The following is a 24705-nucleotide window of genomic DNA, read 5'->3' as shown; positions in this document are numbered from 1 at the left end:
ACAAATCACACCTGTGACATGTAGTAGCTTCTAAGAAGACACAGTTGTCCTATAGACATGTTCCTGTTAGAATAAACCTGATTTGTATATCTCTGTCTATCACCGACTTTAGCATTTCTGCTCTGCAGTCAGCAGGTGTTTCTAGAGTCCAATTTAGCTATCCTGGTGTAATGAAACTTTGGTGGATGAAAAGCTACTCTTGAGAAACAACGCTGGATTCAGGTCTGGCCCGCCCACTGTGGATCATTGTATGATCCTGAATGTGATACTGGGAATGCTGTATGGAGGGACAGGGCCTCCTAGCCCTTATCCTACCACTTCTCTGTGTCTGTGGTTTCTCTATGTTTTTAGCCACTGATGTCCAGCCTCTAGCAGTGCAGCTCTTTTTATCTTTTGGTGAACAACATCCATGGAACCTTTATGGCACCCATGGGTGGGGGTACACCCTTGTACCCCTTATGTGTGTTTTTGGGCACTTTTGTGTTGCCCACAGATCAGGGTATGAGCTAGTGGCAGCTACATGCTGACTTGTCAGTGGCTCTGAGTGTTCTCCATTTTGGGTTACCCAGGCCCTGATAAGGAATCAATGGAGTCCTACACAAAGGCAAGATGGCCACTGTAGCCTCTTGGTTTCTATTGCCTATTACCTTGTTTCCAAAAGTCCGGTGGAAGCCGTGTCTCTGTTCCCTGCCTACTGAGTGGCTCTTGGTTGGAAACACCATATATGTATCTGTTCCCTTTCCTCCTAACAGGTTGTTGGGTGGAAATACCATATATAGTTCTGGAGCTGCCTCCTGTCAGACTGACTGGAACCTTCCCAGGGGCTGTGTGTTGTGGATACACCCTAGCAGTGGGACCTGTATGAATGGAGTTGGAAGTAAACTCACATTCTCTGTTGTGGGTGTCTGTGTGTGTTACACAATGAATGAGATATCCCTGATTGAAACTGACATGAATGCAGTGTATTGTGCTGAAAGGCTGGGTACTTACCCCAATCCACATTTTTTGTTATGAGTGTCTGGGTGGAGTGAATGGCCTGAATGCCTGTGAGCCTGATTGGTTGCCTGCCTGCATGAATGCCCTTCTGCGTGATTGGCTGACCGAGCCTGGCTCAGCCCGAGTGAATGGGGAACAGATGTGCATATCTGGGGACCTCTCACTTACCAGTTTGTTCAGAAGCTGAAGTCAAAGCTTAGCAAGTTGAAGCTGTTTCTTGAAGCCCAGCTGGAGGAGAACTCTGCTGCTGCAATTTATTCAATGTAATCAGAAAGTTGTTGTGTATCCCAAGGACTGATCCAGAGAGGACCTGCAAAGGAGACCTCTCCCTATGCTACAAGGGACCATTGTGCAAAGTGCTACTCTTCATCAAAGTATTCTGGAAGCCAGTCCTTTGTGCCTGCCATCCAGAGAAGGGTTCTTCGAAGTCCTGAAGAGGAGTGACCAGACTTCTCAAGTCGAAGAAATCCATTGTGGTCGCCCAGGGTCCGGAGGTGCGTTTCATGACCGCTGGAAGTCGTTGCACTCTACAGCCCAGAAGAGGGGGTATTCTGGCATAGTGCTGCTGGAGACCCAGAGCTGTGAACGTTCCAAACTGCATAAGAACATTTCAAAAGACATCCTTGCCATCATCACTGACCACCTTTTCCTGCCGGGGAGAGTCCAGAGTTGCTGAGTGCAGAGGAAGGTCTGTTGGTGGTTTTCTCGCCACCAGAAGCTAACGAAGATGTACGAGAGTCCAGACTTGGTGAGGATCTGAGATCCACTTCAGTGGTCGAATTCAGGTCACCAGAAGCTGTCCAGCTGCAGCACCAAAGACCCGAAGACGGAAAACCGAGATATTCCGAAACCCAACACCAAAGGTGACATATGCATCCGTCGCTGCCAGAAGTCATCGTAGGGTCCCAGTGGTCTTACCCCCATCTGCCAAACCTTTAAGCAGCCCACAGCAAGTTTCATCTTCACTGGACTTCTACAGTCAGAGAAATCGTCGACCAAAGGAGAGCACTGCGAAGAGCAAAACTGCTGCACTTCAGAAAGACTTTGGTACCATTTTTCTTCTTGGACTCAGCATCCCAGTGGCTCCTTCTTTAAAGGGGGGTCCATCCTCAGAGGAACCGTTTAGTGAAACTGAGAAACATTTCCGCTTCACCTACGAAGGCACCAATGGGACTGTGACTATGAAGTGTATCTTCTAGCCTCAGGAGGCCTCCAGGGGTCTCAGGTTTGTCTTGGATCCTGTTCCCCTGTGGCCTCTCAGGTATTTTGTGGTGGTAGAACCTTTTAAAAGAAAGCAGAAGGTTATTGAACATTATTGGACTGGGCTGTGAAAGACAAAATAAGTTACTCCCTAACCTTTCCATTACAGATGGCCCAGGTAGGGGGATACTAACACAGAATTGTCCATCTAGTCTAAAGAAAGCATTCTGACACTGTTCACAACGAACCTGCCTTTCTACCCTTTTCTATGCTGATGCACCTCACTTAAGAATTCACATGCCTATTTAAAACTTTCTGCAGTGCATCTTTTACTGAATTTAAGTGTTGAGTGGTACCACATAGAGTGTTTATATTTGCCATTCTTTGAATAGGTAGTCCAAGCACAAAGTGGTATTATTTAAATGTATGTATATTCGTGAATCTTATTTTATATAAAGAAGCTGTGTTATCACCTAATATAGTGTGTGGGCATTCCTTTGTGGGGGCTTTGGGATTCACTGTACTTAAGAACCAGTTCTGCATTACCTCTTGAAAGCTTAAGCCAGGCTGCTTGCCTATTACTACCAAATTGAGAGCCTTGCTGGGGTGTTTTGTGCCTTTACCCTACCGTATAGAGGGCAGAAGTACAGATACCCCCTCCAGTCTTTAAACTGAAACTAGCTGTAGAGATATATACCAGGCAAATTAAGGTCATGATCACGCAATGATCAACTGTTTATTATTGTATGTTCCCGTAACTAACTGTGGAGATATAGACCAGGCAAATGAAGGTCAAGCCGTTCATGGAATTGACTAAGGCTTTTAGTCTTCAGGTAGAAGACCACTCTGGATCCACCTGCTGACATTCTGCACCTTCCACGTTAGGGACCTTGACTAAACCCAGAAGAAATTATTGCTCGATTATTCTGCTTTGGTGCCTGTTTGAGTCAGGAAACTATAGATCTTGTTAGAAGGTGTCAACAATGTTCTAATTATAGAAGCTGTATAAATTGTATTCATAATATCCAAAACAACCAACAGAATCAGTGAGTACAACTTTTCAACTACAACAATTAATGACAATTTGCGGCTGCAAAATCAGAATATTGAAATTGTGGAATAAAGTAATTAAAGAATTCAACGAAGACCCTTCAAACAGGTTATTTGGCTGTGTTTGATCTCCCAGATCTTATATTTAACTTTTAGGAACTTTGGGTGTCACCCTAAATTACCCAGGGTAATCCAGATGTGGACCCCATGCTCACTGTGCTTTAAAAAGGCTCAATTTCACCTCACTTAGGAGGCCCAATAAGGCTGTGTTAGGCAGAAACCTGTGCAGTTCCCTCTGGGACCACTGCAAAAGATTTAGGACTACAGGTGTTTGGCAGTAAACCCACTTGGTAGCAGTCTGTACCACACAGATTCACTTGGTAGCTGTAGCTGAGCAGTCAGACTTCCCTCAAGAAGAGTTAGGCAGTATACAGAGTATTCACAATAGGTCAAGAGAACAGAGTAGAACAAGTAAACACTGACCAGGGCTTGGTGTAAAAGAGATATAATTATTTATTTTAAAACCACATCTAGAAAAACACACAGGCACTAATAGTAAGCAATTCAAAAACACGGTCACTAAAAGATATACACTCCCTTAAAAGAATAATTAGACAAGTCTTAAGTAAAGCCCACTTATTTTCAGACAGCGGTGAGCGCTTAACGTAGATGGCACTCTAATAGTTTGTTTTAAAAAGGGAGAGAAGAGCAGAGAACAAGTTGAAACAGATCCCAACACTTTTATCAGAACATCACAAGAGAGGAAGGCAAAGTAAAACCGTGAAGTTAGAGTTCAAGAGGCCGGATCCACTTTCAGAGGATCCAAACGAAATGTGTCCAGGGTCACACGGTTGCAGTGCACAAAAGTCTTGTAAAGGTTCAAAAAGGAGTTGGACCAAAGAAAGGGACCAGTTAGAGGGTCAAGACGGCCAGCCCAGTCCAGAAGGTTAAGGGGTTATTATTACCTTGTAGCAATCTTTAGAAAGGGAGGCCTGGCGGACACCGTACCTTAAAGTGGTGAGAACGCTCCAGCGGGGGTAGTTGTTCCTGGCAGCGGGTGCAAGTCGAGGCTTCGTCCGGGGGAAGAGAGGATCTCGTCGTGGAGGAAGACAGGAATCCGTTGCACTGCCAGGGAAGAAACCAGCCACAGAGTTTCTCAGGTACAAGGAGCGGTCCGGTGATTCGCGGTTCAGTGGTGAGTGGCTATCTGGCTGCCGGCGTGCTTGGCATGGGCAGTTCGACCACAAACCGGGCTGGGGTGCGAAGAAAGAAAGGTAAACTGGTTGTGCCCACCAGTCAGGGGAAGAAGCCTCTCCAGCCGGGAGATCTTCTCTGTCGTCGGGAAGTGGTGAGTCGGTTCTGCAGGGCTCCACCGGTGGTGTCGTCGTGGTAGGTTGGCTCAGCTTCTCCCTTGTCGGATTCTCAGGTCCTGTGGCGACTTCTGAAGTTCCAGTCCCCAAAGTCCTGCTTTTATGCAGAAAAACCCCCATTCACTCAGCCTAGCTGTCACTGAAACATGCTAAGTGGTGAGCCGGCCGGCTCACCACTTGGGCCAATCACACAAGAGTGCGACCTGAGTTACCAAGGTAACTCGGTGCAGGGTGCCTAAACCCCCTACCACCCCCCTGTGGTACCCAGACAGAGTGGCACCACTTTTGGAGGCTTCCTTGGAGAAGCCCGCCAAAAAGTGGAACAGAGGGCTCGACTTGGGTTGGAGTCACAGAAGAGAACACAAACGCCATATTAGAATCGAGTCTTGGCAAAAAATACCAACCGGAGAATTAATATTAATTAAATAAACCGGCAGTATGTTCGAGGCTATGAGAATTAAATAATTAAAGTTGGTAGCCTCGAACAATGGGAAAATCCCATAGGAAAATATTTGCGGTCGAATATAAAAAGTAGTTTCCACTGCCACCAGCCAAAACTCTATCAGGGGGGACGCAGACGTGCCCCCTCGACTAACAGACCCCGGGGAAATCGAATTGCCCCGACTAGTACACCCACAATATGATGGTTTGTACTGGTTTCTGTTAATAATTTGGGACTAGTAAAGCCAATGGTGACTTTACATGCCCTGGGAGACAGTAGTCAGTCCCAGGGTATGGAGTCTATGGTGGGGTGTTTATATGACACGCCTGTGTTACTGCACGGAGGGTGCTGTGTAACACACATAGGAAAAACACATGAGACCCTATGGAGTAAAGGACCCCATAGCCCATAAAACACATTACCAGTCAAAGGAATACCATAAATCATGTCCAAGAGTGGGAGAAAAAGAGTCTCACTCTTGGCAGGAGGAAAAAATAAACTCCAGAAATCCAGCAAAGCTGCTGGGGGACTCACTAGGTTAGGAAATTCAGCCTAAAGAGAGAATTCTCCCTAACAGGCTGAAACACGTGTCTTGAGTTGCTGATGGTACCTCTGTTTAGGGGAGACTTGTCTAGCATTTTGGTGCTGAACTGGCCTTGTAGGTGGGACTAGACTGATATTTCTTCTCTGTCAAGGGTTTAGTTAGCTAAAACATGATTGTACAACCTCCAGAGTGGAAGGAATTCCATAGAACATAGGGACCATATCTCTCCAGCCTTGAAATCTCTCCATTGGCTCCCAGTGGTGGCAAGGATGAAGTTCAAGACCCTCTGAATTGTCCACAAGGCCTTCTACTTGAGCTCTGAGCTTCTCCACCTCCAACTCCTTGAGGGTCAGTCACTTCTCCAAGCAATGAGTTGGGGACAGATCTCTTTCTTCGGCTGGCACCTCCCTCTGGAACAGTTTCCCTGCCTCTCTAAACCTTGAACAGAAACATCTCTGGTTCTGGAAACACCTCAAGCCCTTCCTCTTTGCTTCTGCCTTCTCTCTTCCTCTCCCCAGCTGACCTCCTGTCCGATACTGCACTGGTCTCCTTGCTACCCTCTGAACTCTGTCCCAGGTCCCTACCTGCCCAGTTGCACACCCGCACTGCCTCCTGGCATCCCCTGTACTTGTGGTCTGTATCTGTAACCCTACAGTTCCCCTTCTTGCACTTATTAGACACCTGTTGTCTGCACTTTTAACTCTCGCACTTGCCACCTGTTGGCTGCACTACTTGTCGTGGTGATTCCTTGTCCTGCACCTGCCCATCCTTCCACCACCCCCACCCCCCAGCACTACTCCCCTCCCCCCTGCACTTGCGCAACCTCAAAATCACTAGGCCTAGTAAGATCATTTGTTTTGGTCCTCCCTCTGTTTCTCCTCCCTTGCTTCGTCGCACCTTGAAACACTTGTGTATAGGCGCGTTATAAATGCCATATTATATCATATCATGTTAATCTTCATTAGCGGGACTCCCACACCCTTGCTTAATTTGCCCCAAACAGACTGTCCTTTCTACTGCTAGCAGAACTGTAGCCTTTGGGATTGCGTCTCTTTGTTCCTTTGTGAGGGTAGGTAACACCCTCCCCAGAGAGACAGCCATTCAACAGGAAGCGGTCCTGGAACATGAATCAAAGGGTATACCTATTCAAAACAGGAGTAGCCTCACACCAGGGTGCTGCATTCCAAAAGGACCTTTGATCCTATTGAGAAGTGAATGGGCGGGTAGACAGAGGGAGCTCTTTACAGCAGTTAGAAGGTTTCACCATCTGTTTCTCTCTGTCACTATCTCTCCTTCATGTCCCCTCCACTTCCCAAAGCACAAATTACTTTGGGTGTAATGTCAGAAGGCAAAGTCAACTTATTCCAAGCACAGGGGTTGGACCCCCAAAGGCAGGCTGGCTTTAGTCCAGTCACCTGGGAGCTTTTGCCTTTAAAAGAAGGGGTCTCCCACTACTTCTCAGATTCACTTTGGAACAAACCCCTAAGGAAGACAATCATTGGACCTCTGTTGGGAGAGTTGACTTTCCAAAGCCATCCACCAGTGAGATGAAGACTGAGAGTCCAAGGCAGAGGCAAGCTCTATTCCCTTCCCAACCCCAGGGACCACTGGGGTGAACCTGCTGCTGGAACAAGACTTGCATCTCTGCTAGTCACACTCCTGCCCAGACCCTCATTGTATTTTAGTTTTCACCTGTACTTTGAACCGCTGATCTATGCATTCAAACCTGTTCACCACCATATTAGCTGATGTGAGAAACCTGAAGGTGTTTTACCTGCTAGTCTCTGGGGATCTGTCATCCAGGTGTCCAGGACATGGCCATCGCTTTTGGATTCATTTCCTGGGGCTGGACCAGTGTAGGAGGATCACATGGATGATCGATCTTCGGGAGTGAAGTGGGGCACTGGAAGGTGGGACGCAGTATCCCCTTCACTGTAACACCTTTTCACCATCCTACCATGTAGGATACCTAGGAACTTAATCCCCCTTCCTTTTCCTGACACAAACATTTTCCCATGGACAGTTTACCATGAGCGACAATGCACTAACACCAGAGCCGTATACCTGACATGTCCCAATACCATGGTCAGGCAATTACTGATCATTACACACACCCGACTTCCATCACACTTCCCCACACGGATAAAAGGCGGAGCATGAAAGCACACTCCGAGCGAGGAAAAGCACACAAGGATACAGCAGTTCCAAGATGGCAATTTAGTATAAGGAGCAAGACGGCGAGACTAGAGAGGGTTGCAAGGCGGGAAGTGCCCTTGACCTTTAAAGACTGTTACTTTCGCCAACCTTGGAAAGTAAGAAGACTGAGACCGGGAACTAAAGCTGAACAAACCTACACTGTGTACCGAAGGTATCCGGGGCTCTTCCGTGCTGATAACCAAGGCAGCAAGCAGCGATTCCCGACGTGGTACTGTCCTTGGCTCCTACAACAAAGCAGCGCCAGTACATACAGCACAGCTGGTGAGTCAGTGATACTGATACCAAACAAGCTTGTGTTTGAACCAAGGTTGAAACCGGCAACATTGTATGAAGAAATCCGAAGAGGACAGTGTGTGCAAAGCATGTGATGAGCGACGCAAACATAATTGGAAACCAAAGGAGTGAATGAACTCTGGGAGGAGAAGTTAGATACTGTGTACAGAGTGGTCCGCTGCCATGTGGGTGCTCATTCGAAAGTTTCTGTTAGGTATCCAACTGAATGGCAACTGTATTGTAAAACGGAAGTTTGTATCGAAGTGGTCCTGCAACGGGTTAAGCTAAATCCTGTGCACATTCATAAGTCTTCGATAAACCAAGATGAGAATCACACGACTTTGATGAGAAAAGAGACTTGCGCACAGAAGGCCCCGTTACTAGAAATCAAACTGGATCCTCGGATTGCCGCCCCTGACGCCTGAATGGTTTCAGCCAGTATCTTCTCACCAACCAGACACCGTGAGGCATGAGCCGGTACTTCCAACGAAGGCGCGCAAACAAAGGCGTCTGTCTCAAGCCTGTACGCCTTACGCCAGGACCCCTGCCAAAAACTGCACTCCTACCCCCTACGCTACACCACCAGAGCAATGTTTCCTTCCAATGCGCCTCTTCAGTTGCCCTTCAACAGCAGGACACTGATCCTCGCGGGCCCCACACACGTGATGAGGTAAGACTTGCACTGCCCGGAGTAACCTCGCAAATTATTCACCTTAGTAACCACGAGGTGCCTGCACCTGATCAATCATGTACTGTTCACAAATGCCAGATTTACAAGTATAATTTACTTAGGCACGTGTCACATCTAATTTTTGCATAGACTTTGTTAGCACTGGCAGCGTACCTGTTTAAACGGCCACCAAGATTTATGGTCCCGTACCAACGCACTGTTCGATATTTCAAGATTGATCTGTACAGTGCCTTATGTATTCCCCTGCTAACAACTGCAAGCCAGCTAAATGTCACTAACAGCATAAGTTGTATTCCACATTGCATTGTGTTTTTCTCCCATTCGCACACAATAGCCAGCTAACATCCCACTCCTGATGGCTGCTAGTTTTGTGTATCCCCTTAACCTGCCGGCTAACCCACCGCCCAGCACAGAACTCACTATAGGCAGTGCCATTAGGCCCTCAGGAAACACCTTCTAAATTTATCACAGACTCTCCAATCCATTAGGCGCAACACTAGGCGCACTGGTAACCTTCCTCTTACTAGCCCTGCACAACCAACAACGAACCACGACCACTAGCGTGCTTGCTACGGCCACACACCACCTACAACCCACTTTGTCCATTAAACATGACACTAACACTACGGATATCACTCCTTGCTCGAGGGTGCATTTATGCAGCTAGGCTCCGGTCTAGCACGCATATACTGTCTTTGACACCACCTGCAACCATGCCCCACTCCATTTCTGCCTAAGATACCAGCATTTACAACTATACCACACATCACCCACGTATCTCACCCCACCACGTCGCTCTTAGGCATACCACACCATTCCAGACTTTCCGCTAGAACATATACCTCTACTGCATCTTCAAGACCCATATTAGGAACTACAAGAAAAGCAAGACTCTCTTCCCGAACTGCCAGAAATTACACCACCCCCTCACTCCTCTCACAACATAGTAAATCACCAAGATACCAGAACGAACGTAACCAGCAACCCTATCATACCACCACACCCCAAACCCAAGAACAAACAGCAACAAACTCATTGCATCACCATACCCCCCTAGCGTCCACAACTCAAACACCTTGCTCTCCCCCACGTATAGCACCACTAAAAGGTGCCCTACTCAATGTAAGATCTCTAGGCGCACATGCCATTGACATACACAACCTCATACTTGAATACAAACTCAACTCGACTTCCTAGTAGCAACGGAAACTTGGCTACATCCAGTCTCAGGCCCATTGCTCACACTAGCCATTCCACCTGATTATATGCTACTCAGAGCCAATCGCCAGAACGCCACAGGCAGAGGAGTTGCTGTCATCTCCAAAACCACTCTCCAGTTCAGAGACTGTAAAACAGAAACCTATCGGGGTACAAACTATTAGCTCTTGAGCTAGCCACGGATCCCAAAACTACTATCAATCTACTAATACTGTACAGAGCCCCCAGCTCAACCAATAACCCTTACATCGAACTATCTCTGCTCATCTCCCCTCTCCTCACACCCAATACCAAATTTATACTCCTAGGAGACATAAATTTGCAATATAATGCAATTCACGCAAATTATTAATGCCCCAAACTACTCAAAAGGACGTATCCTGGACTGGATTCTCGCCTTGAACAGTACAGTTGTACTAGAAGATATCATAGAGATACCTTGGACTGACAGTACAACAGTACAACCACAATCTGACTCCAACCCTGACCCCATCTCATTACACTACCACACATGCTTAACATCAGCCATCAATGAAATAGCCTCTCTCAGGTGCAAAGTTCCCAAGCCTAAACGAAATAACCCATGGTTCGCCAATGACCTCATTGAACTCAGAAGGAAAAAAAAGAGCTCTAGAACACCTAGTGAGAAAAAACCCAGTGAGCTCAAAAAAGAACTCCAACTTACTTCGAAAGCCTACAAGTTATAGGTTTTCACCCAGAAAGCTAATTCACTCAATTTATGCATCACACATGCTACCTCGAATAGCAAAGAGTTGTTCTATATCATCAAAGAACTAGAAACACCCTTCTCTCCCCCGAGCATAGCTATAGTGAATAAAGCCTGGTGCACAACCATCCAGGATGCATTAGCCTCCAAAATAAGTACTCTTCAAAATAAAATTGCCCTGCAAAGAAAACTCCTAGCACCTACTATAGAGCAACCACCAATAGTACGGACAGACACCCCAGAAAACATATCCGAATTCCACTTTACTCCAGTGACCACGGACCTGGTTCTAAAGACCATGGCCTCACTCAAACCCTCCAATTGCAAAGGAGACCATTTTTTCCAGCCAATCTAGTTAAGGACTGCGCCCCCACCCTAGCTCCCATCATCACCAACTTCATCAATGCCTCATTCAATGCTAACACTATCCCTACGAATATTAAAGAAGCTTGGGTTATCCCCCTCCTTAAAAAACCCTCCTTAGACCACACTATCCACACTAACTATAGACCCATCACCACAGTCCTCAAAATCATAGACAAAATAGCCTACAGCTAAGTCCAATCCCACCTCGAAAACAATCAACTACTAGGGCAAAGACAATCAGGCTTGCTCCCCAAACACAGCACAGAGACAGCCCTACAGGACCTAAAAAACCAGATGGACGCCATTAGGGACACAGGGAAATTATGCATCCTGTTACTCATCGACCTGTCCACAGCATTTGATTTAGTAGACCATAATAAACTATGCCTAACATTAGCAAACAACTTTCACTTTTCCAAGGAAACTACCGACTGGATTAAATTATTCCTCGCAGACCGCACATCTAGAGTAGCCATAGGCGATGTAGCAGCCGACCCGGTACCAGTCCCATTTGAGAGTTCCTCAAGGATCCTGGCTCTCTCCAATGCTCTATAATGCTTACACCAAATTACGCAATGAGAGTAATATATACCAGCTTCGCAGATGACACACAAATACTCATCCCAATCACAGGCAATCTTGAACAAGACACTAGGGGCCTCATTACGAGGTTGGAGGTAAGGGAAAAACGATGCCGGTAAAGGATTACCGGCATCGCTTACCGCTCTGGTCTATTACGACCCACCAACCCGCTATTAGTGGCACCCTAAATAACGGTGCCTCTAATAGCGGCATGGGCGCATACACGCGCCCCTTCGGTGAGCAAATACTGGCATGCCGGTAATAGGAGGACATCACAACCCACGCGGACATGCAAATACCGGCACCACGAAGCCGGTAATCAGGGCTGCACGATGCCGGCCATCCAGGCATCGCGGACCACCCACAAACAGCAATCAGCAATCAAGCCAGCTGCCACAGGTGCACACAATCACCACAGGCGGAGTCAATGGAGCCTGTCCCAGTATAAAATGAGTACACCCACACACCACACCCCTTCCTACACCAAAATGCTACCATTAGCTGTTGCAATCATGGCACTGGAGGACATGCCTATACTGCTACAACTACAGCAACAACACCAACTACAACAACAACTGCAGCAGCAACCACAGGCAGCACAGAGGTGACGCAGGTTGAGAAGGAGGGCGAGACAGGTCCAGCAATTACCACCAGCGCAGCCAGCAGTGCCTCGTAGGCAGCCACCAATCCCTTGCATCAGACCCAGTCCATTCAACCTAACCCCTGAGCAGATCCACACCCTGTACCGGTTGGACCGGGACACCATCACCACCATAGTGGACATGATACACAACGACATTGGCAGCCTCATAGAAATATGCACCGCCATCCCCCTGCTTCTAAAAGTGGTGTCTGTGCTCCACTTCCTGGCCACAGGCACCTATCAACACACAGTGGAGCAGCTGCATGGCATTTCGCAACCACTATTATCACAAATGCTGAACCAAGTGAAGCCCCCTGAAGCACGCAGGCACGCACATATACCTACCATGGACTGCCCAGGAGATAGCCGACACCAAAGTAGCTTTCCATGCACTGGCAGGCATGCCCAATTATGTTGGTGGCCTGGACAGCAGCCATGTGGAATTGGTAGTCCCCCATGCCATAGAGGTGGTGTACTGCGATTGCAAGCAATACCATTCCATCAATGTGCAAATGGCATGCGACTCCGGCAAGATCATCACACAATGCTGCGCCTGATTTCCCGGATAAACACATGATGCCATGGTGCTGCGTAACTACACACTACCCCATCACATGGAGTGACATGCTGGACCACGTGGCTGGCTGCTTGGTGAGATGCCTGAGTGGGCCATGGCAGTGCAATGGGCACCTGATGTGTAGGGGTGCATACTCCACTTGGGTGGGAAAGGGGGGGATGCATACTCCACCTGGGTGGCAATTGACAGTGATTGGAGAATGCATGCAGAGCTAGACACTCCTGACCTGAATCCCCCAAACCCAAAATGACACATCACTGGCAAACATTTTACCAATTATGCATATAGATGACAACAAGTAAGAGGCACAACCACGCCACCATGGGTATGTCGAGCTATGCATGACTGAACAGGATTGCAACTGTGGCAATGTGGCTGGTGTGACCAGGCACAGTGTATAATACACAGCATAAATGGAAGGCTAAACATTGTTGTACAACCACAGTACATCCGCCTCAGCCTGCATTATTTCACCCTTCATCGTCTATTGAACGCCATCCAGACTACCACACCTCATAGCAGTATAGTATGCATCTAGTGAACATTCTTGCATACGTACAGGGACATGTGCATGTCCACACCAAATAGCTGCGGCCATGACTGTGCCGCCTTGAAGGTGGCAGCTCGGAGTGCCACACACCTATTTGTATTTGCTTTCAGGTGATGGAGGCCATGGCTACTTAGCCCTGTGCAGAACCCGCAGAACAGCCATGAGGAGGAGTACAATCGTGTTCACACCCGTACCCGTGTTGTGATTGAGCAGAACTTTGGCCTGTTGAAAGTGTGTTTCCACTGCCTAAGCAGGTCTAGTGGGGCACCCCTTTATAGGCCTGAGAATTTCATGTTTGCATAAACCTAACACTGTAAGCATGCAAAATTGTTACTTGTAACTATAAAGAATAGCATGATTGTAATTTTATTCTGTACCATTGTAAAATAATCCTACCTGTAACTAAGAACATACTGTGTTAGTAACAAGACTGTAAGCCTGTATATTTGTCAACATGTAACGACTAAGACTTCAAGTATACTTAATTTATACGCCGTGATATCTCAGGGTTTGGGCATACTACACATGCAATAAATAAATAAAAATAAAATAAAGAAGCCAGAGTGTGTGCTCTACTTGAGTGAACCACCTTGCCTTGTGCTGAAAACGTGGGGAAGGCAACGGCCCGAACATCCTGACATATCATTTTGTGAGCACTTCTTTATTTTTCATGACCATTACCCTACACTATTTGTAAATTATCGGTAAGGGTTGAGTATAGGCTTTTTTATTTTGACAAGACTCCACTAGGACTGCATTCTTATTATTTGATGGTCGTAGCCTGCTCCCATCTGTAGATTTAGGTTTAGATAGGCGTTTATCACACCCTTGTGAAAATTCAATGAACACCCTTGAACTGTGGTCACTTGTGTCTGTCTTACTGTTGACACCATGCCATGCTTCCTTACCCTGAGCACACTGTTGCCTGAGCTTAAGCCGCAAGCTCTTTGGTGAATCTGCCACCTTCAAATGGCTGCTTGACCCACAAGTGTTTGTCTCCTGATCGTCATCCGCCGTCGAACAGACCATGGTGAATCTTCGAGCCCCGACCTGCACATCCAGTTTCCAGCTTCTTCGTCATCTTCGATGGTCGAACTGACCCTGGTAGCCCTCACCATGCACAATTCCTTGAGTGCTTCATCGAACTGATCCCGCAGAAACAGCACACCCAGACGAACAAGTTACTTACCAACTGTAACGTTCTTTCGATTGGATGTTCCTCCCACGTATTCCTCATCTTAGATATAGCCTTACCTTTAGGTTTCGCCTCGGAAAATGTTTTCTCTCTCCAGCAGAGGGCGCTCCACTCGAGGCCACGGCGTTGATGTCCCTCGGCGGCATCCGTCGAGCACCGACGTCATCCCCTGTATAAGAGCCTCAAGCGCGCCTGTTGGCTTCAGTTCTGTTTTTTCGTATATTATAGTCCATGGATTTTGATTAGTTAATGGCATACCTCTTTTGACCCAAGCCTTAAAAGAGTTTAGAGTGTAATTCACGTAAACTGTACTGTGGGGTTAGGATGGGTGGGTCGATGAGGAATACGTGGGAGGAACATCCAATCGAAAGAACGTTACAGTTGGTAAGTAACTTGTTCTTCGAACGGATTGTGTCTTCCCACGTATTCCACATCTTAGATAGACTCCCAAAGCAGTTTTGTACTGGATGTGGGATTACAGTATCTTTTTTAATCGTGTATAGAATGGAGTACAGATTTAGCAAACAGAAATCCTTGAGAAGAAGTCGAGTCCAATGCATAATGTTTTATAAAAGTGTGCAATGGATGACCATGTGGCTGCTGCACAAATATCTTGTACAGGGACGCCCCTTTTTAGTGCTGTTGAAGTTGCCATGCCCCTGGTTGAATGAGCTCTCAGTCTATCAGGTGGTTCTTTTCCAGCCAATCTGTAACATTCTGTTATGGCTAAAATTATCCATTTGGATAATGTTTGTTTGATTACCGGAAGGCCCAGTTTACATCCAGTGTATCCCACGAAAAGTTGATCACACTGACGAATGTTTGCCAATCTTGAGATGTAAAAACTAAGAGCTCTCCTGGGATCTAGTCTATGAAGCCGCTCCTCTTCCTTGCTTGCTTGAGGAGGAGGATAAAAAGTAGGTAAAGTTATTTTCTGTGACAGATGAAAACCCGAAACAATTTTTGGCAAAAAAGAAGGTTTAACCCTATAAAAGATGGTGTGAGGAGGACTGCTCGAAAGCGCCTGCAATTCACTTACCCTGCGGGCTGATGTCAATGCTACAAGGAGTATTGTTTTCAAAGTAAGGAGCCTAAGTGGACAAGAATGTAAAGATTCAAATGGAACACATGTGAGAAATTTTAGAACCAGGTTTAGATCCCACACTTGAACCTGGAAAGGTATTGGGGGAAAAACATTATTTAAACCTTTTAGGAATTGAATTATCAAGGGTATGTTAAAGTAAGATTCTTCTTCAGAAGAGCGCTTAAAGATGGATAGCGCTGCTAAGTATCCCTTTATCATCTCAACCTGGAGCCCCAGATTGGCTAAATGTAACAGAAAAGATCAAATTGTGGGGATATTACATTGAAATGGGTCCACATTCTTTTCTCTGCACCAGTTACTGAACTTGTTCCAACGACAACGATACAGAGATTTGGTTGCTGGCCTTCTGGCCGAAAGCAAAATCTCCAACCCGTCATCTGGAAGATCCCAATCCTTGTATCTCAGCCTTTCAGAAGCCATGCGTGAAGGTTGAGTGTGTTGACCTCCGGATGGAGAACATGACCTTCCTGTCGCGAGAGAAGATCCTCTCTTCTTGGAAGACGTATTGGAGGGCAGATGGACATGTCCAGAAGGTCCGGGTACCACGTTCTCCTGGCCCAATCCGGGGCAATTAGGATCATGGTTTTCCTGAACTTCCTCAACCTCCTGATTACTTGAGGGATCACAGGGATTGGAGGAAACGCATACAGAAGTGGAAACTCCCATTCTACCACAAAGGCGTCTCCTAGATATCCTCTTGGGGGAAATTCCCTTGAGCAGTACAGTTTGCACTTCCGGTAGGCCCCGGTCGCGAACAGATCCACTTGAGGGTTTCCCCAAAGGGTGAAGATCTTTTGAATGACTTCCTGAGCTATCTCCCACTCGTGAGAGACTGTGCTCTGCCTGCTCAGAGCCTCCGCTGTTGTGTTTTGCTCTCCGACAAGATGAATTGCTGATAGAGAGATCCATTCTTGTATTGCCCAGAACCAAAGTTGCATCGCCTCTCTGCACAGCGGTAGTGGCCCCACTCCTCCTCTCTTGTTGAGGTAGTACATGGCCACTGTGTAGACCGTCATTATCAGAACATTCTTTCCCCGTACAGAGGGCAGGAAGGCCTTCAGCGCTAGTCTGATTGCCCTCAACTCCAAAATATTGATGTGTAGTTTGGTCTCCGATGGAGACCAACGTCCGCTGATTGTCAGATCATTGATATGGGCTCCCCACCCTGTAAGTGAGGCATCCATCACTACTGTTATCTCTGACCATGGCTGCCAAAAAGATTCTCCACTGATGATATGATGTCTGCAAGCCCACCATTGTAGGTCCTGTGCTACTTGGGCTGGGACCTGCAGCAGATCTGACATTTCCCCTGAGGATTGGGACCATTGAGTTCTGAGAGCCCATTGAAGAGATCTCATTCTCAATCTGGCTTCTGGCACCAGAGAAATGCAGGATGCCATCAGACCGAGCAACCTGAGAAAATCGAAGGCCGGAAGATGCTGGGCATTCTGGAATTTTGTTAACATCTGCAGAATGTGGTGAGCTTTCTCTTCGGGAGGCGAGGCTTTGCCCGAGCAGGTATCCAGGACTGCTCCTATAAACTGGAGTCTCTGTGATGGTATCATGTTTGACTTTTTTAATTCAGAGAAAAACCTAGTTTGTGAAGGAAGTGACAAGTCTTGGACAGTTGATCCAGGGCTTGCTCTGGAGAACATGCTCTGACCGTCCAATCATCCAGATAGGGGTAGACATTGGTCCCCCCTCTCCTGAGACTCGCTGTCACCACCGCCATCATCTTGGTGAAAACTCTTGGGGCGGAGGTTAACCCGAATGGCAGAACTCGAAACTGATAGTGAGAATTGCCAATCGCAAACCTCAGGTACTTTCTGTGCTTGAGATGGATTGGCACATGAAAGTAAGCATCCTTAAGGTCATTAGATAGGTCTAATGAATTTGTCCTTCCTTAGGAACTTGTTCAAGTTTCTCAAATCCAAGATGGGTCTCAGTCCTCTGTCCTTCTTTGGAATAAGAAAGTATGGGGAATACCAACCCTTGTTCCTCTCCGCTACAGGTACGTGTTATATTGCACCTTTCTGTAGCAGGGATAAAACTTCCTGCAACAGGGGTGGATCCGGATGTTTGGCAGAGTTGTATTCCGGGGGATGATTCTGAGGTTTCTTTAGAAAAGGAAGGCAGTAACCTTGGGATACTGTTTCCAGTGCCCAAACATCTGAAGTAATGCCCCGCCATTCTTCTAGATGCTGTGGGATCCTGCCTCCCACCGGGGTCTTGTGGGTCAAAACCTCAGAGTGGTTTTGCAGCAGCTGCGGCTGAAGGTACAGATGCCGTTGCTGGGGCTGGTCTAGCACCTTTTCCTCGGCCCGAGGACATTTTTTTGACCTCTCTGATTGGCCTGCCCTCTTCCTCTTCCAATTGAGGAATAATAGCGAAAAGGACGACCCCTCCAGGAAGATGAGCCTGTGTAGGGGCGTTGCTGAGGTTGTCTTGGCACTGAGGGATTTTGCCTCCGCTTTGGAGGTCTGTAGCTTCTCCAAACTTTCATCTGCCTTGCTACCGAACAACCTCGAGCCATCAAAGGGCACATTAAGAAGCCTTTATTGCACAATAGGAGCAAACCCAGACTTTCTTAGCCACGCAAATCTACGTAGCACTGTGCTAGTCACCATGGACCTGCTGATACTGTCAGCTGTGTCCAACCCTGATTGAAGGCATTCTCCCAAAGCCTCCTTTCCATCCCTTATAATAGCTAGAAAGCCATCACATTCTTCACCTTCCAGGATGTGTTCAGCTGCCACTGAAATGCAGTCCCACAGGGAATATGTGAACCTTGCCAAGGTACAAGTTACATTAGTAGACTTCAAAGCCATACTGCCAGATGTGAAGATTTTCCTAGACCATGCATCCACCTTTTTATCGTCCCTATCTGGAGGGATTGTAGGGTATGCCGCATTCTTTGTGGACGTAGCTGCCTGTACTACCAAACTTTCCAGAGTTGGGTGGTTGCTGAAGTATTCCGGATCAGATGTGCAAGGTCTATATTTTGCCACAAACTTTCTATTTACTGCCCCTATGCCTTCAGGACGTTCCCATGCAGAACTAACCCTTCTTTGTAAGGCAATATGAAATGGTAGAATGGGGTCTTGTTGGGGTGTTCCAGATAATATATCGGTCATGTCATCATCTTGACAGACTGATGAAGTCCTACCCCATCCCATAAATTCTGTAACTCTGCTCATGAGTTTTCTATAACTCATATCAACCTGTTCTGATGGGCCTGGTTTGTCAAATTCGTACTCTGGAGAAGTATCCAGGCCACTTGCTGTCTGTAAACATTCTTGCAGATCTTGAATTCTTGATTGAGGGTTAATTAACTCCTCTGGGACAGATCTTGTGCCAAATTTAACACCAGCAGAGGTTACTTCCTCCTCTTCTGATGAATCTCCCTCATAGATGGACGACATGGTCCTGAAAAAATCATGTCGACTCTCAGGTTGAAAAACCTTTTCAGGCATTACAGGTCTTTCTTTTATTAAAGGTTTGGTCGTCGACGAAAGCGTCGATGGCACCGAAGTTTTAATCACCTCCTTCAACATCGTCGATGGAACTTTCAACGACCTCGATGTAATCGTCGAGGGAGCCGTGGAAACCATCGAAAGGAGCTTTCGTAGTTTTCGAGCTCGAACTCGACGTAGCTTCCTTCGAGGGAGTTGTCGACTCGAGGACCTTCAAAGTCTTCGACGACGTCGATGTCGACTTCGATGGCGTCTGATCTTTCAACACCATTTTGTTTCCCTTTGCCTTTGATTTATGCACCGAAGGATCTGTCTTACCAGGTGATCGAGAAGAATCTCTCAATGACTCTCTTGACGTCTTTTTATCGGCTTTCCTTGTTTTGGAACTTCCTCTGTCACTTTTCTTGTGAGCAGGAGCATGGTCTTCTTTAGCTATTTTTGAGGGGGACTGGGCCGCGTTCTGAAAAGTTTTTAGCATGGAAACTCGAAAAGCTTCCCATTTTCTTGGAGAGTCATGTTTAGATGGACATGTGATAACCTCTTCCGAAGATGTCGAAGAGGATGAGGGAGATCGATGTCGTCTCTTCTTAGCCTTTTTAGAAGACGAAGAAGAAGACTTCCTCGATCTACTCCTCGAATGATGTTTTTTATTATATGTCTTCGAAGACTCGTCTGAGTCTCTTTTTTAAAGTGGACTTCGATAAACCCTCCCCCATCACCAGTTTACCTCTACGCTCTTTTAGGGCTTTGTGGGTCCTCGACTGGCACGAACCACAGTCTTCCGTACGGTGGTCGGGACCGAGGCACCAAAGACAATTCTTATGTGGATCCGTCAGGGACATCTTCTTTCCACATTTTAGGCATTTTTTAAAGCCTGTCTTCGGTGTGGAAGGGTTCGAAGATGACGACATAGCTATTTCTCACAAAATACTGAAGCGCCGTTTAACTCGATCCGAAGCAAAGCTAACGGAAAAACAGAACTGAAGCCAACAGGCACGCTCGAGGCTCTTATACAGGGGATGACGTTGGTGCTCGACGGATGCCGCCGAGGGACATCGACGCCGTGGCCTTGAGTGGAGCGCCCTCTGCTGGAGAGAGAAAACATTTTCCGAGGTGAAACCTAAAGGTAAGGACATATCTAAGATGAGGAATACGTGGGAGGACACAGTCCAATCGAAACATGCATCTTTGCCGTCAAACCAACCATCAAAACCAACTCTGGTGTATTTGTATTTGTATTTATTTATTTATAATGCGCACCAAACCCAGGGGTAACCAGGCGCAAAGGCAGCAAGAGGGTTGCAAAAACTGGTGGGCTTCATGATGTGCTTTAAGCATCACTTTTGATCCACAACAAGCTCCTGTTCGATACCTGCTCAACACTGTGTCAAACTACACAAACAGCGCCAAACAACCTGATAGCCAAGAAGATACTATTGACACAAAACTGTGCCTCCGGTCCACTTTGGGCTCTAGAGACGGATCACGGCACTTGTGCACCTTTTTGTTCCAGACATATTTTTTAAATAATATTGTAGTCATTGAAATTGCCTTTCCCCACTGTATTCTCGCCCAGAGTTCTGCATTCTCTCTTTTTTTGCATATCCCCTGTTCTTTCCAAATATATTTTTCTTGCAGATGGTGCGTTTCATTAAAGTATATACATTTTTGTACAACCTTGATTGGAGATTCCCTTTATTTTTGCCTGTTGTTTTATTGTTGCTTGGGTTGCTAATGGATCACACCTCCCCCACCCCCTTCCTTGAGAGTATAGCCTTCCCTCGACCCACGTCACCTCAAAACACAAAGATTTCATATCTCTTAACTGTGTTTATTTTACCTTTATGATTGGGATCCCTGTTGGGTTGTACAAGTGTGAGGGCTGCTAGGCCCCCCTGCATTTTGTCACAGCTTGGCAAAAACAGTTGAAAGTACAAATAGGTTTGGCGTCTGATGTGCTAGATCGGCACATGGTCCACTAGAGACACCTGAAATGTCATGCACATGAAAAGAAAAGAACTGTGTAATGTAGGTTGACATTTAGGTATGAGAAGGTTGAATGGTCTTTGTTGGGAGTTAATTGCAATGTGCAAGCGGCTTAGTCAGTATACGTTTAGTGTGTTTGAGAATAAAGGATGCGAATGTAATGTGTGGAGAAGTAAGGGGAGGAGCCTAGCGGGCAACATGGAGAATGCCACCATGGAAACACCTCGGTAGTCATGCCTTTCAGGGAAGGGAATTGTGATGAGGTGTCCTGAGGTACCCTAGAATGGGACGGTATCTCTGGTTGTCAACAGTGTACAGCAACTGGTCATTTATGAGACAGGGTAAACACGGGGCGGAGTGGTGAGCTAGGGAGCATACAGAAGTGTTTACCAGGTAGGCAGTGGATGAAAATAATTCCATGAGGTGTCAGGGATCCCAGAGAGGGAAGGGTCCGGGTGGTGTCTTATGACCTCAGCATGCTACAAATTCAAAGGGTGCTAATGAGGCACTATTTACACGAATTACGTTGGGCACAAGTGAGCAAATAAAATAGGGCACTAATTGCATTGGGTGGCATGGGGCCAAATTCACAGTGGGACACCAGGGAGCAAAACCTCTGAGAGGCTTAATTACAGTGGGACACACAGGAGAAAAAGTGGAGCAAATCCCAATCGGCAGAATCACAGTGGGGTACCGGGAACAGTCTATTGTAAGTTAGAAGTAGAATAGATGGACCTCTATTGCTAAAAACTGCTAAGTTAAAGTTGGCAAGTGCCATCTTCAGCATATTGTGTGATTTTGCCAGACATATTTGAAGAGGGCAGCTAACGCCAAAAGGGAACCTCTAGGATACAAAGCGGCTGATTAATGGAATTTGTGCGCGAAAAACAGGGATTTGTGTGCCATTCTGCCCGCAAATCCCTGTTTAACAAATGGGGATTTGCGGGCAGAATGGCACACAAATCCCTGTTTTTCAGCGCACAAATTCCATTAATCAGCACCAAAGTCTCAACAGGTGCTTAGTGGAAATACAGTAAAGCCTTAACTGAATAGATCAAGAACGAAATTTAAAGTCATAATTAGGAACCTGAGGGCAACCAAATACATAGCTTTGGCAAGGACTTCGAGTGACATCACCATGATGATCATAGCTTGCAGACTTAAGGTAGGCGACATAGAAACTGTTTCTTTAAAAGACAATAGTGATAAAAAAAACTATCTTTACAACCTGGGGAGCAAGGGACAGGCTTTGATCAAAGCAGACTCCCGTGTTCTTAACCAAAGGAGCCATATTGGGAAGGTCCCTTTTTCCAATGACCAGTGAAAGCCAGTGCTAATTTTTCTATTATCAACTTCTCATTTGGGACAGTGGGCCTCATCACGACCCAGGCGGTAAGGGGTTTACGGCGCCGAAAACAGCGCCGACCCTTACCGCCCTACTACGAGTTCCCGTAGCGCCATGGAGCGTTTTCCGCCTGGTTTTTCCGGGCGGAGAAATCCATGGCGCTACGGGACCTTGTTGTTAATTACGCCACCGTAATTTACGGTGGCGTAATTAACGCCTTCCCCACTCCCATTATGCCCTATGGGGCAAAAATGGGAATGGGGAAGGGTAAATGGGGATTGGGGACTTACCGCCCCGCCAAGGTCCGAATGGGGCGGTAAGTCCGCCAACCACCATGGCGTAAACGCAGTTTACGCCATGGTGGTAAAGTCACGGCCCAGGCGGTAACTTACCGCCTGGGTCGTGATGAGGCCCAGTGTGTTGAAATGTTAAGAAAAATATAACTAGGGAAAGTTGTTTGTCTTTTTTAGTAAATGTTTGCTCGATTATTTATCTATTATCAGTTTCATCAAGACGTCTTTTGGGAGCGGTTCATGAACCCCTTGCCTGCATAATCATAGTCTTTCCTCTTGGCTTTATCAGTAAGGCATTGGTCTGCATGAGCTCTCGTCGGGTTCTTTACCTGTCTACAAGGCAACATTATTCAGGAGTTTTCTTTAGTCTCTAGGCTTGGTCAGGCAGGAAGGGATTCTTCAGTGATACAGTTTTCAGTGAACGCAGACTCAATGATTTACCTTCTTTCCACTCCTGATGATGTCTCACTAATGAGTGGAGAATCCTTGCTGCTCGTTCTTTGTAACCAAATGTACCTTTTGATTGGAACTGTGTACCCATCCTCATTCTCCTTGCAGCGATTGGTCCTGTTGCCTCCAGCCCTGCCTTCACTAATCCTTTACTATTCAATAATGTAAGGATGTCTTGGCACAGATCATGGCTATATGGAGGAGAGGCCAGGTATGGGAGCTCAGTGCTATCCCAGGGAATGATTATGAGAATGAAACACTTGTGTATCCGCGCATTATAAATGTCATATCATATCATGACAGTGGAGGGAAGCCAGAGCAACAACTAGGCATAGCAAGGGGTTGGGAAGTAGGAAGAGGATCGGTGTCAGTCCTGAAGAAGGGGTGGGCGGGGGCTGGAAAGTAGGAGGGACCCCTGTGCAATGCCAGGGGAGGAAAGGAGATTATGGATGGGTAATAGAAGGGACCCCACAACAGGAACATGAATGGAGGAGGGTGTGCTGGATAGGACCCAGAATCAACCCAGGGGTTGGGGAAGGGAGTTGAGGGTAGGCGGGAGATCAGAACAATAGTTATTGGTAGAAGGGGATGCGGAGAGGAGGTGTAGAAGGGAGCCCAGAATCAGCCCTTTATGGGACAGGGAAGAGAAATGGGAAGTAGGAAGGGGCCCAGAAACAGAGGGTGAGAGTTGAGGGCAGCATCAGTCTATACCTTCCTATAGGCTTACCAGAGTCCATGAGGAGTCCGCTTCGGGATGCCACTTTTCAGGCGAATCCCTGACAAGAGGAGAGAAGGGCGAGGCAGGCAATTAGACCAACGGTTTTAAACATTTTTTTATTGTGTATAGTTTTGTTAAAACCTTTACAAAATTTAATAAAAACATAATGATATCATACAGAATATAAAACCAAGTCTCATTGGGATATAATTCTAAAATCATAACAAAATCAATCACCAAGTTCAATATATAGAATATATAGAAAAGCAATATTAAAACTTACATAGAGTACCTTATACTTAAGCCATTACAAAAGGTGAAATACCAAATACAAATAAGGCTTGGCCCAACCCAAAAGGGGTATTCCAGCCCAAACAGCTTGGTCATCACTTTTGCACAAGGCCACAAGCATCCCCAAACATGTTTGAGCCTCTTTGGTCCTCATCAGTGAGGTGTAGCTTGGGTCCCTAGGCCCAGCAGGCACAGGAACCACGTCTGGGCAAACCCGTCCCAATTGGGGTGACTACAGAAAAACAAAAGAGGTGATGGCTGGAAGGTTTAGAATAAATCTTCACCTCTGGCATTGCTCTGGGCAACTCTCTACCATCGTCCTTTGGCTCCCAAGCCATTACAAAAGGGGAAAGACAATATGCAGATCAGTCTTGGTCCCACCCCAAAATATCCCATGACATTT

This window comes from Ambystoma mexicanum, chromosome 6q (genome assembly GCF_040938575.1).
Source record: "Ambystoma mexicanum isolate Mex_15411 chromosome 6q, UKY_AmexF1_1, whole genome shotgun sequence".
Lineage (NCBI taxonomy): Eukaryota > Metazoa > Chordata > Amphibia > Caudata > Ambystomatidae > Ambystoma > Ambystoma mexicanum.
Note: the sequence above shows the minus strand (reverse complement) of the source record.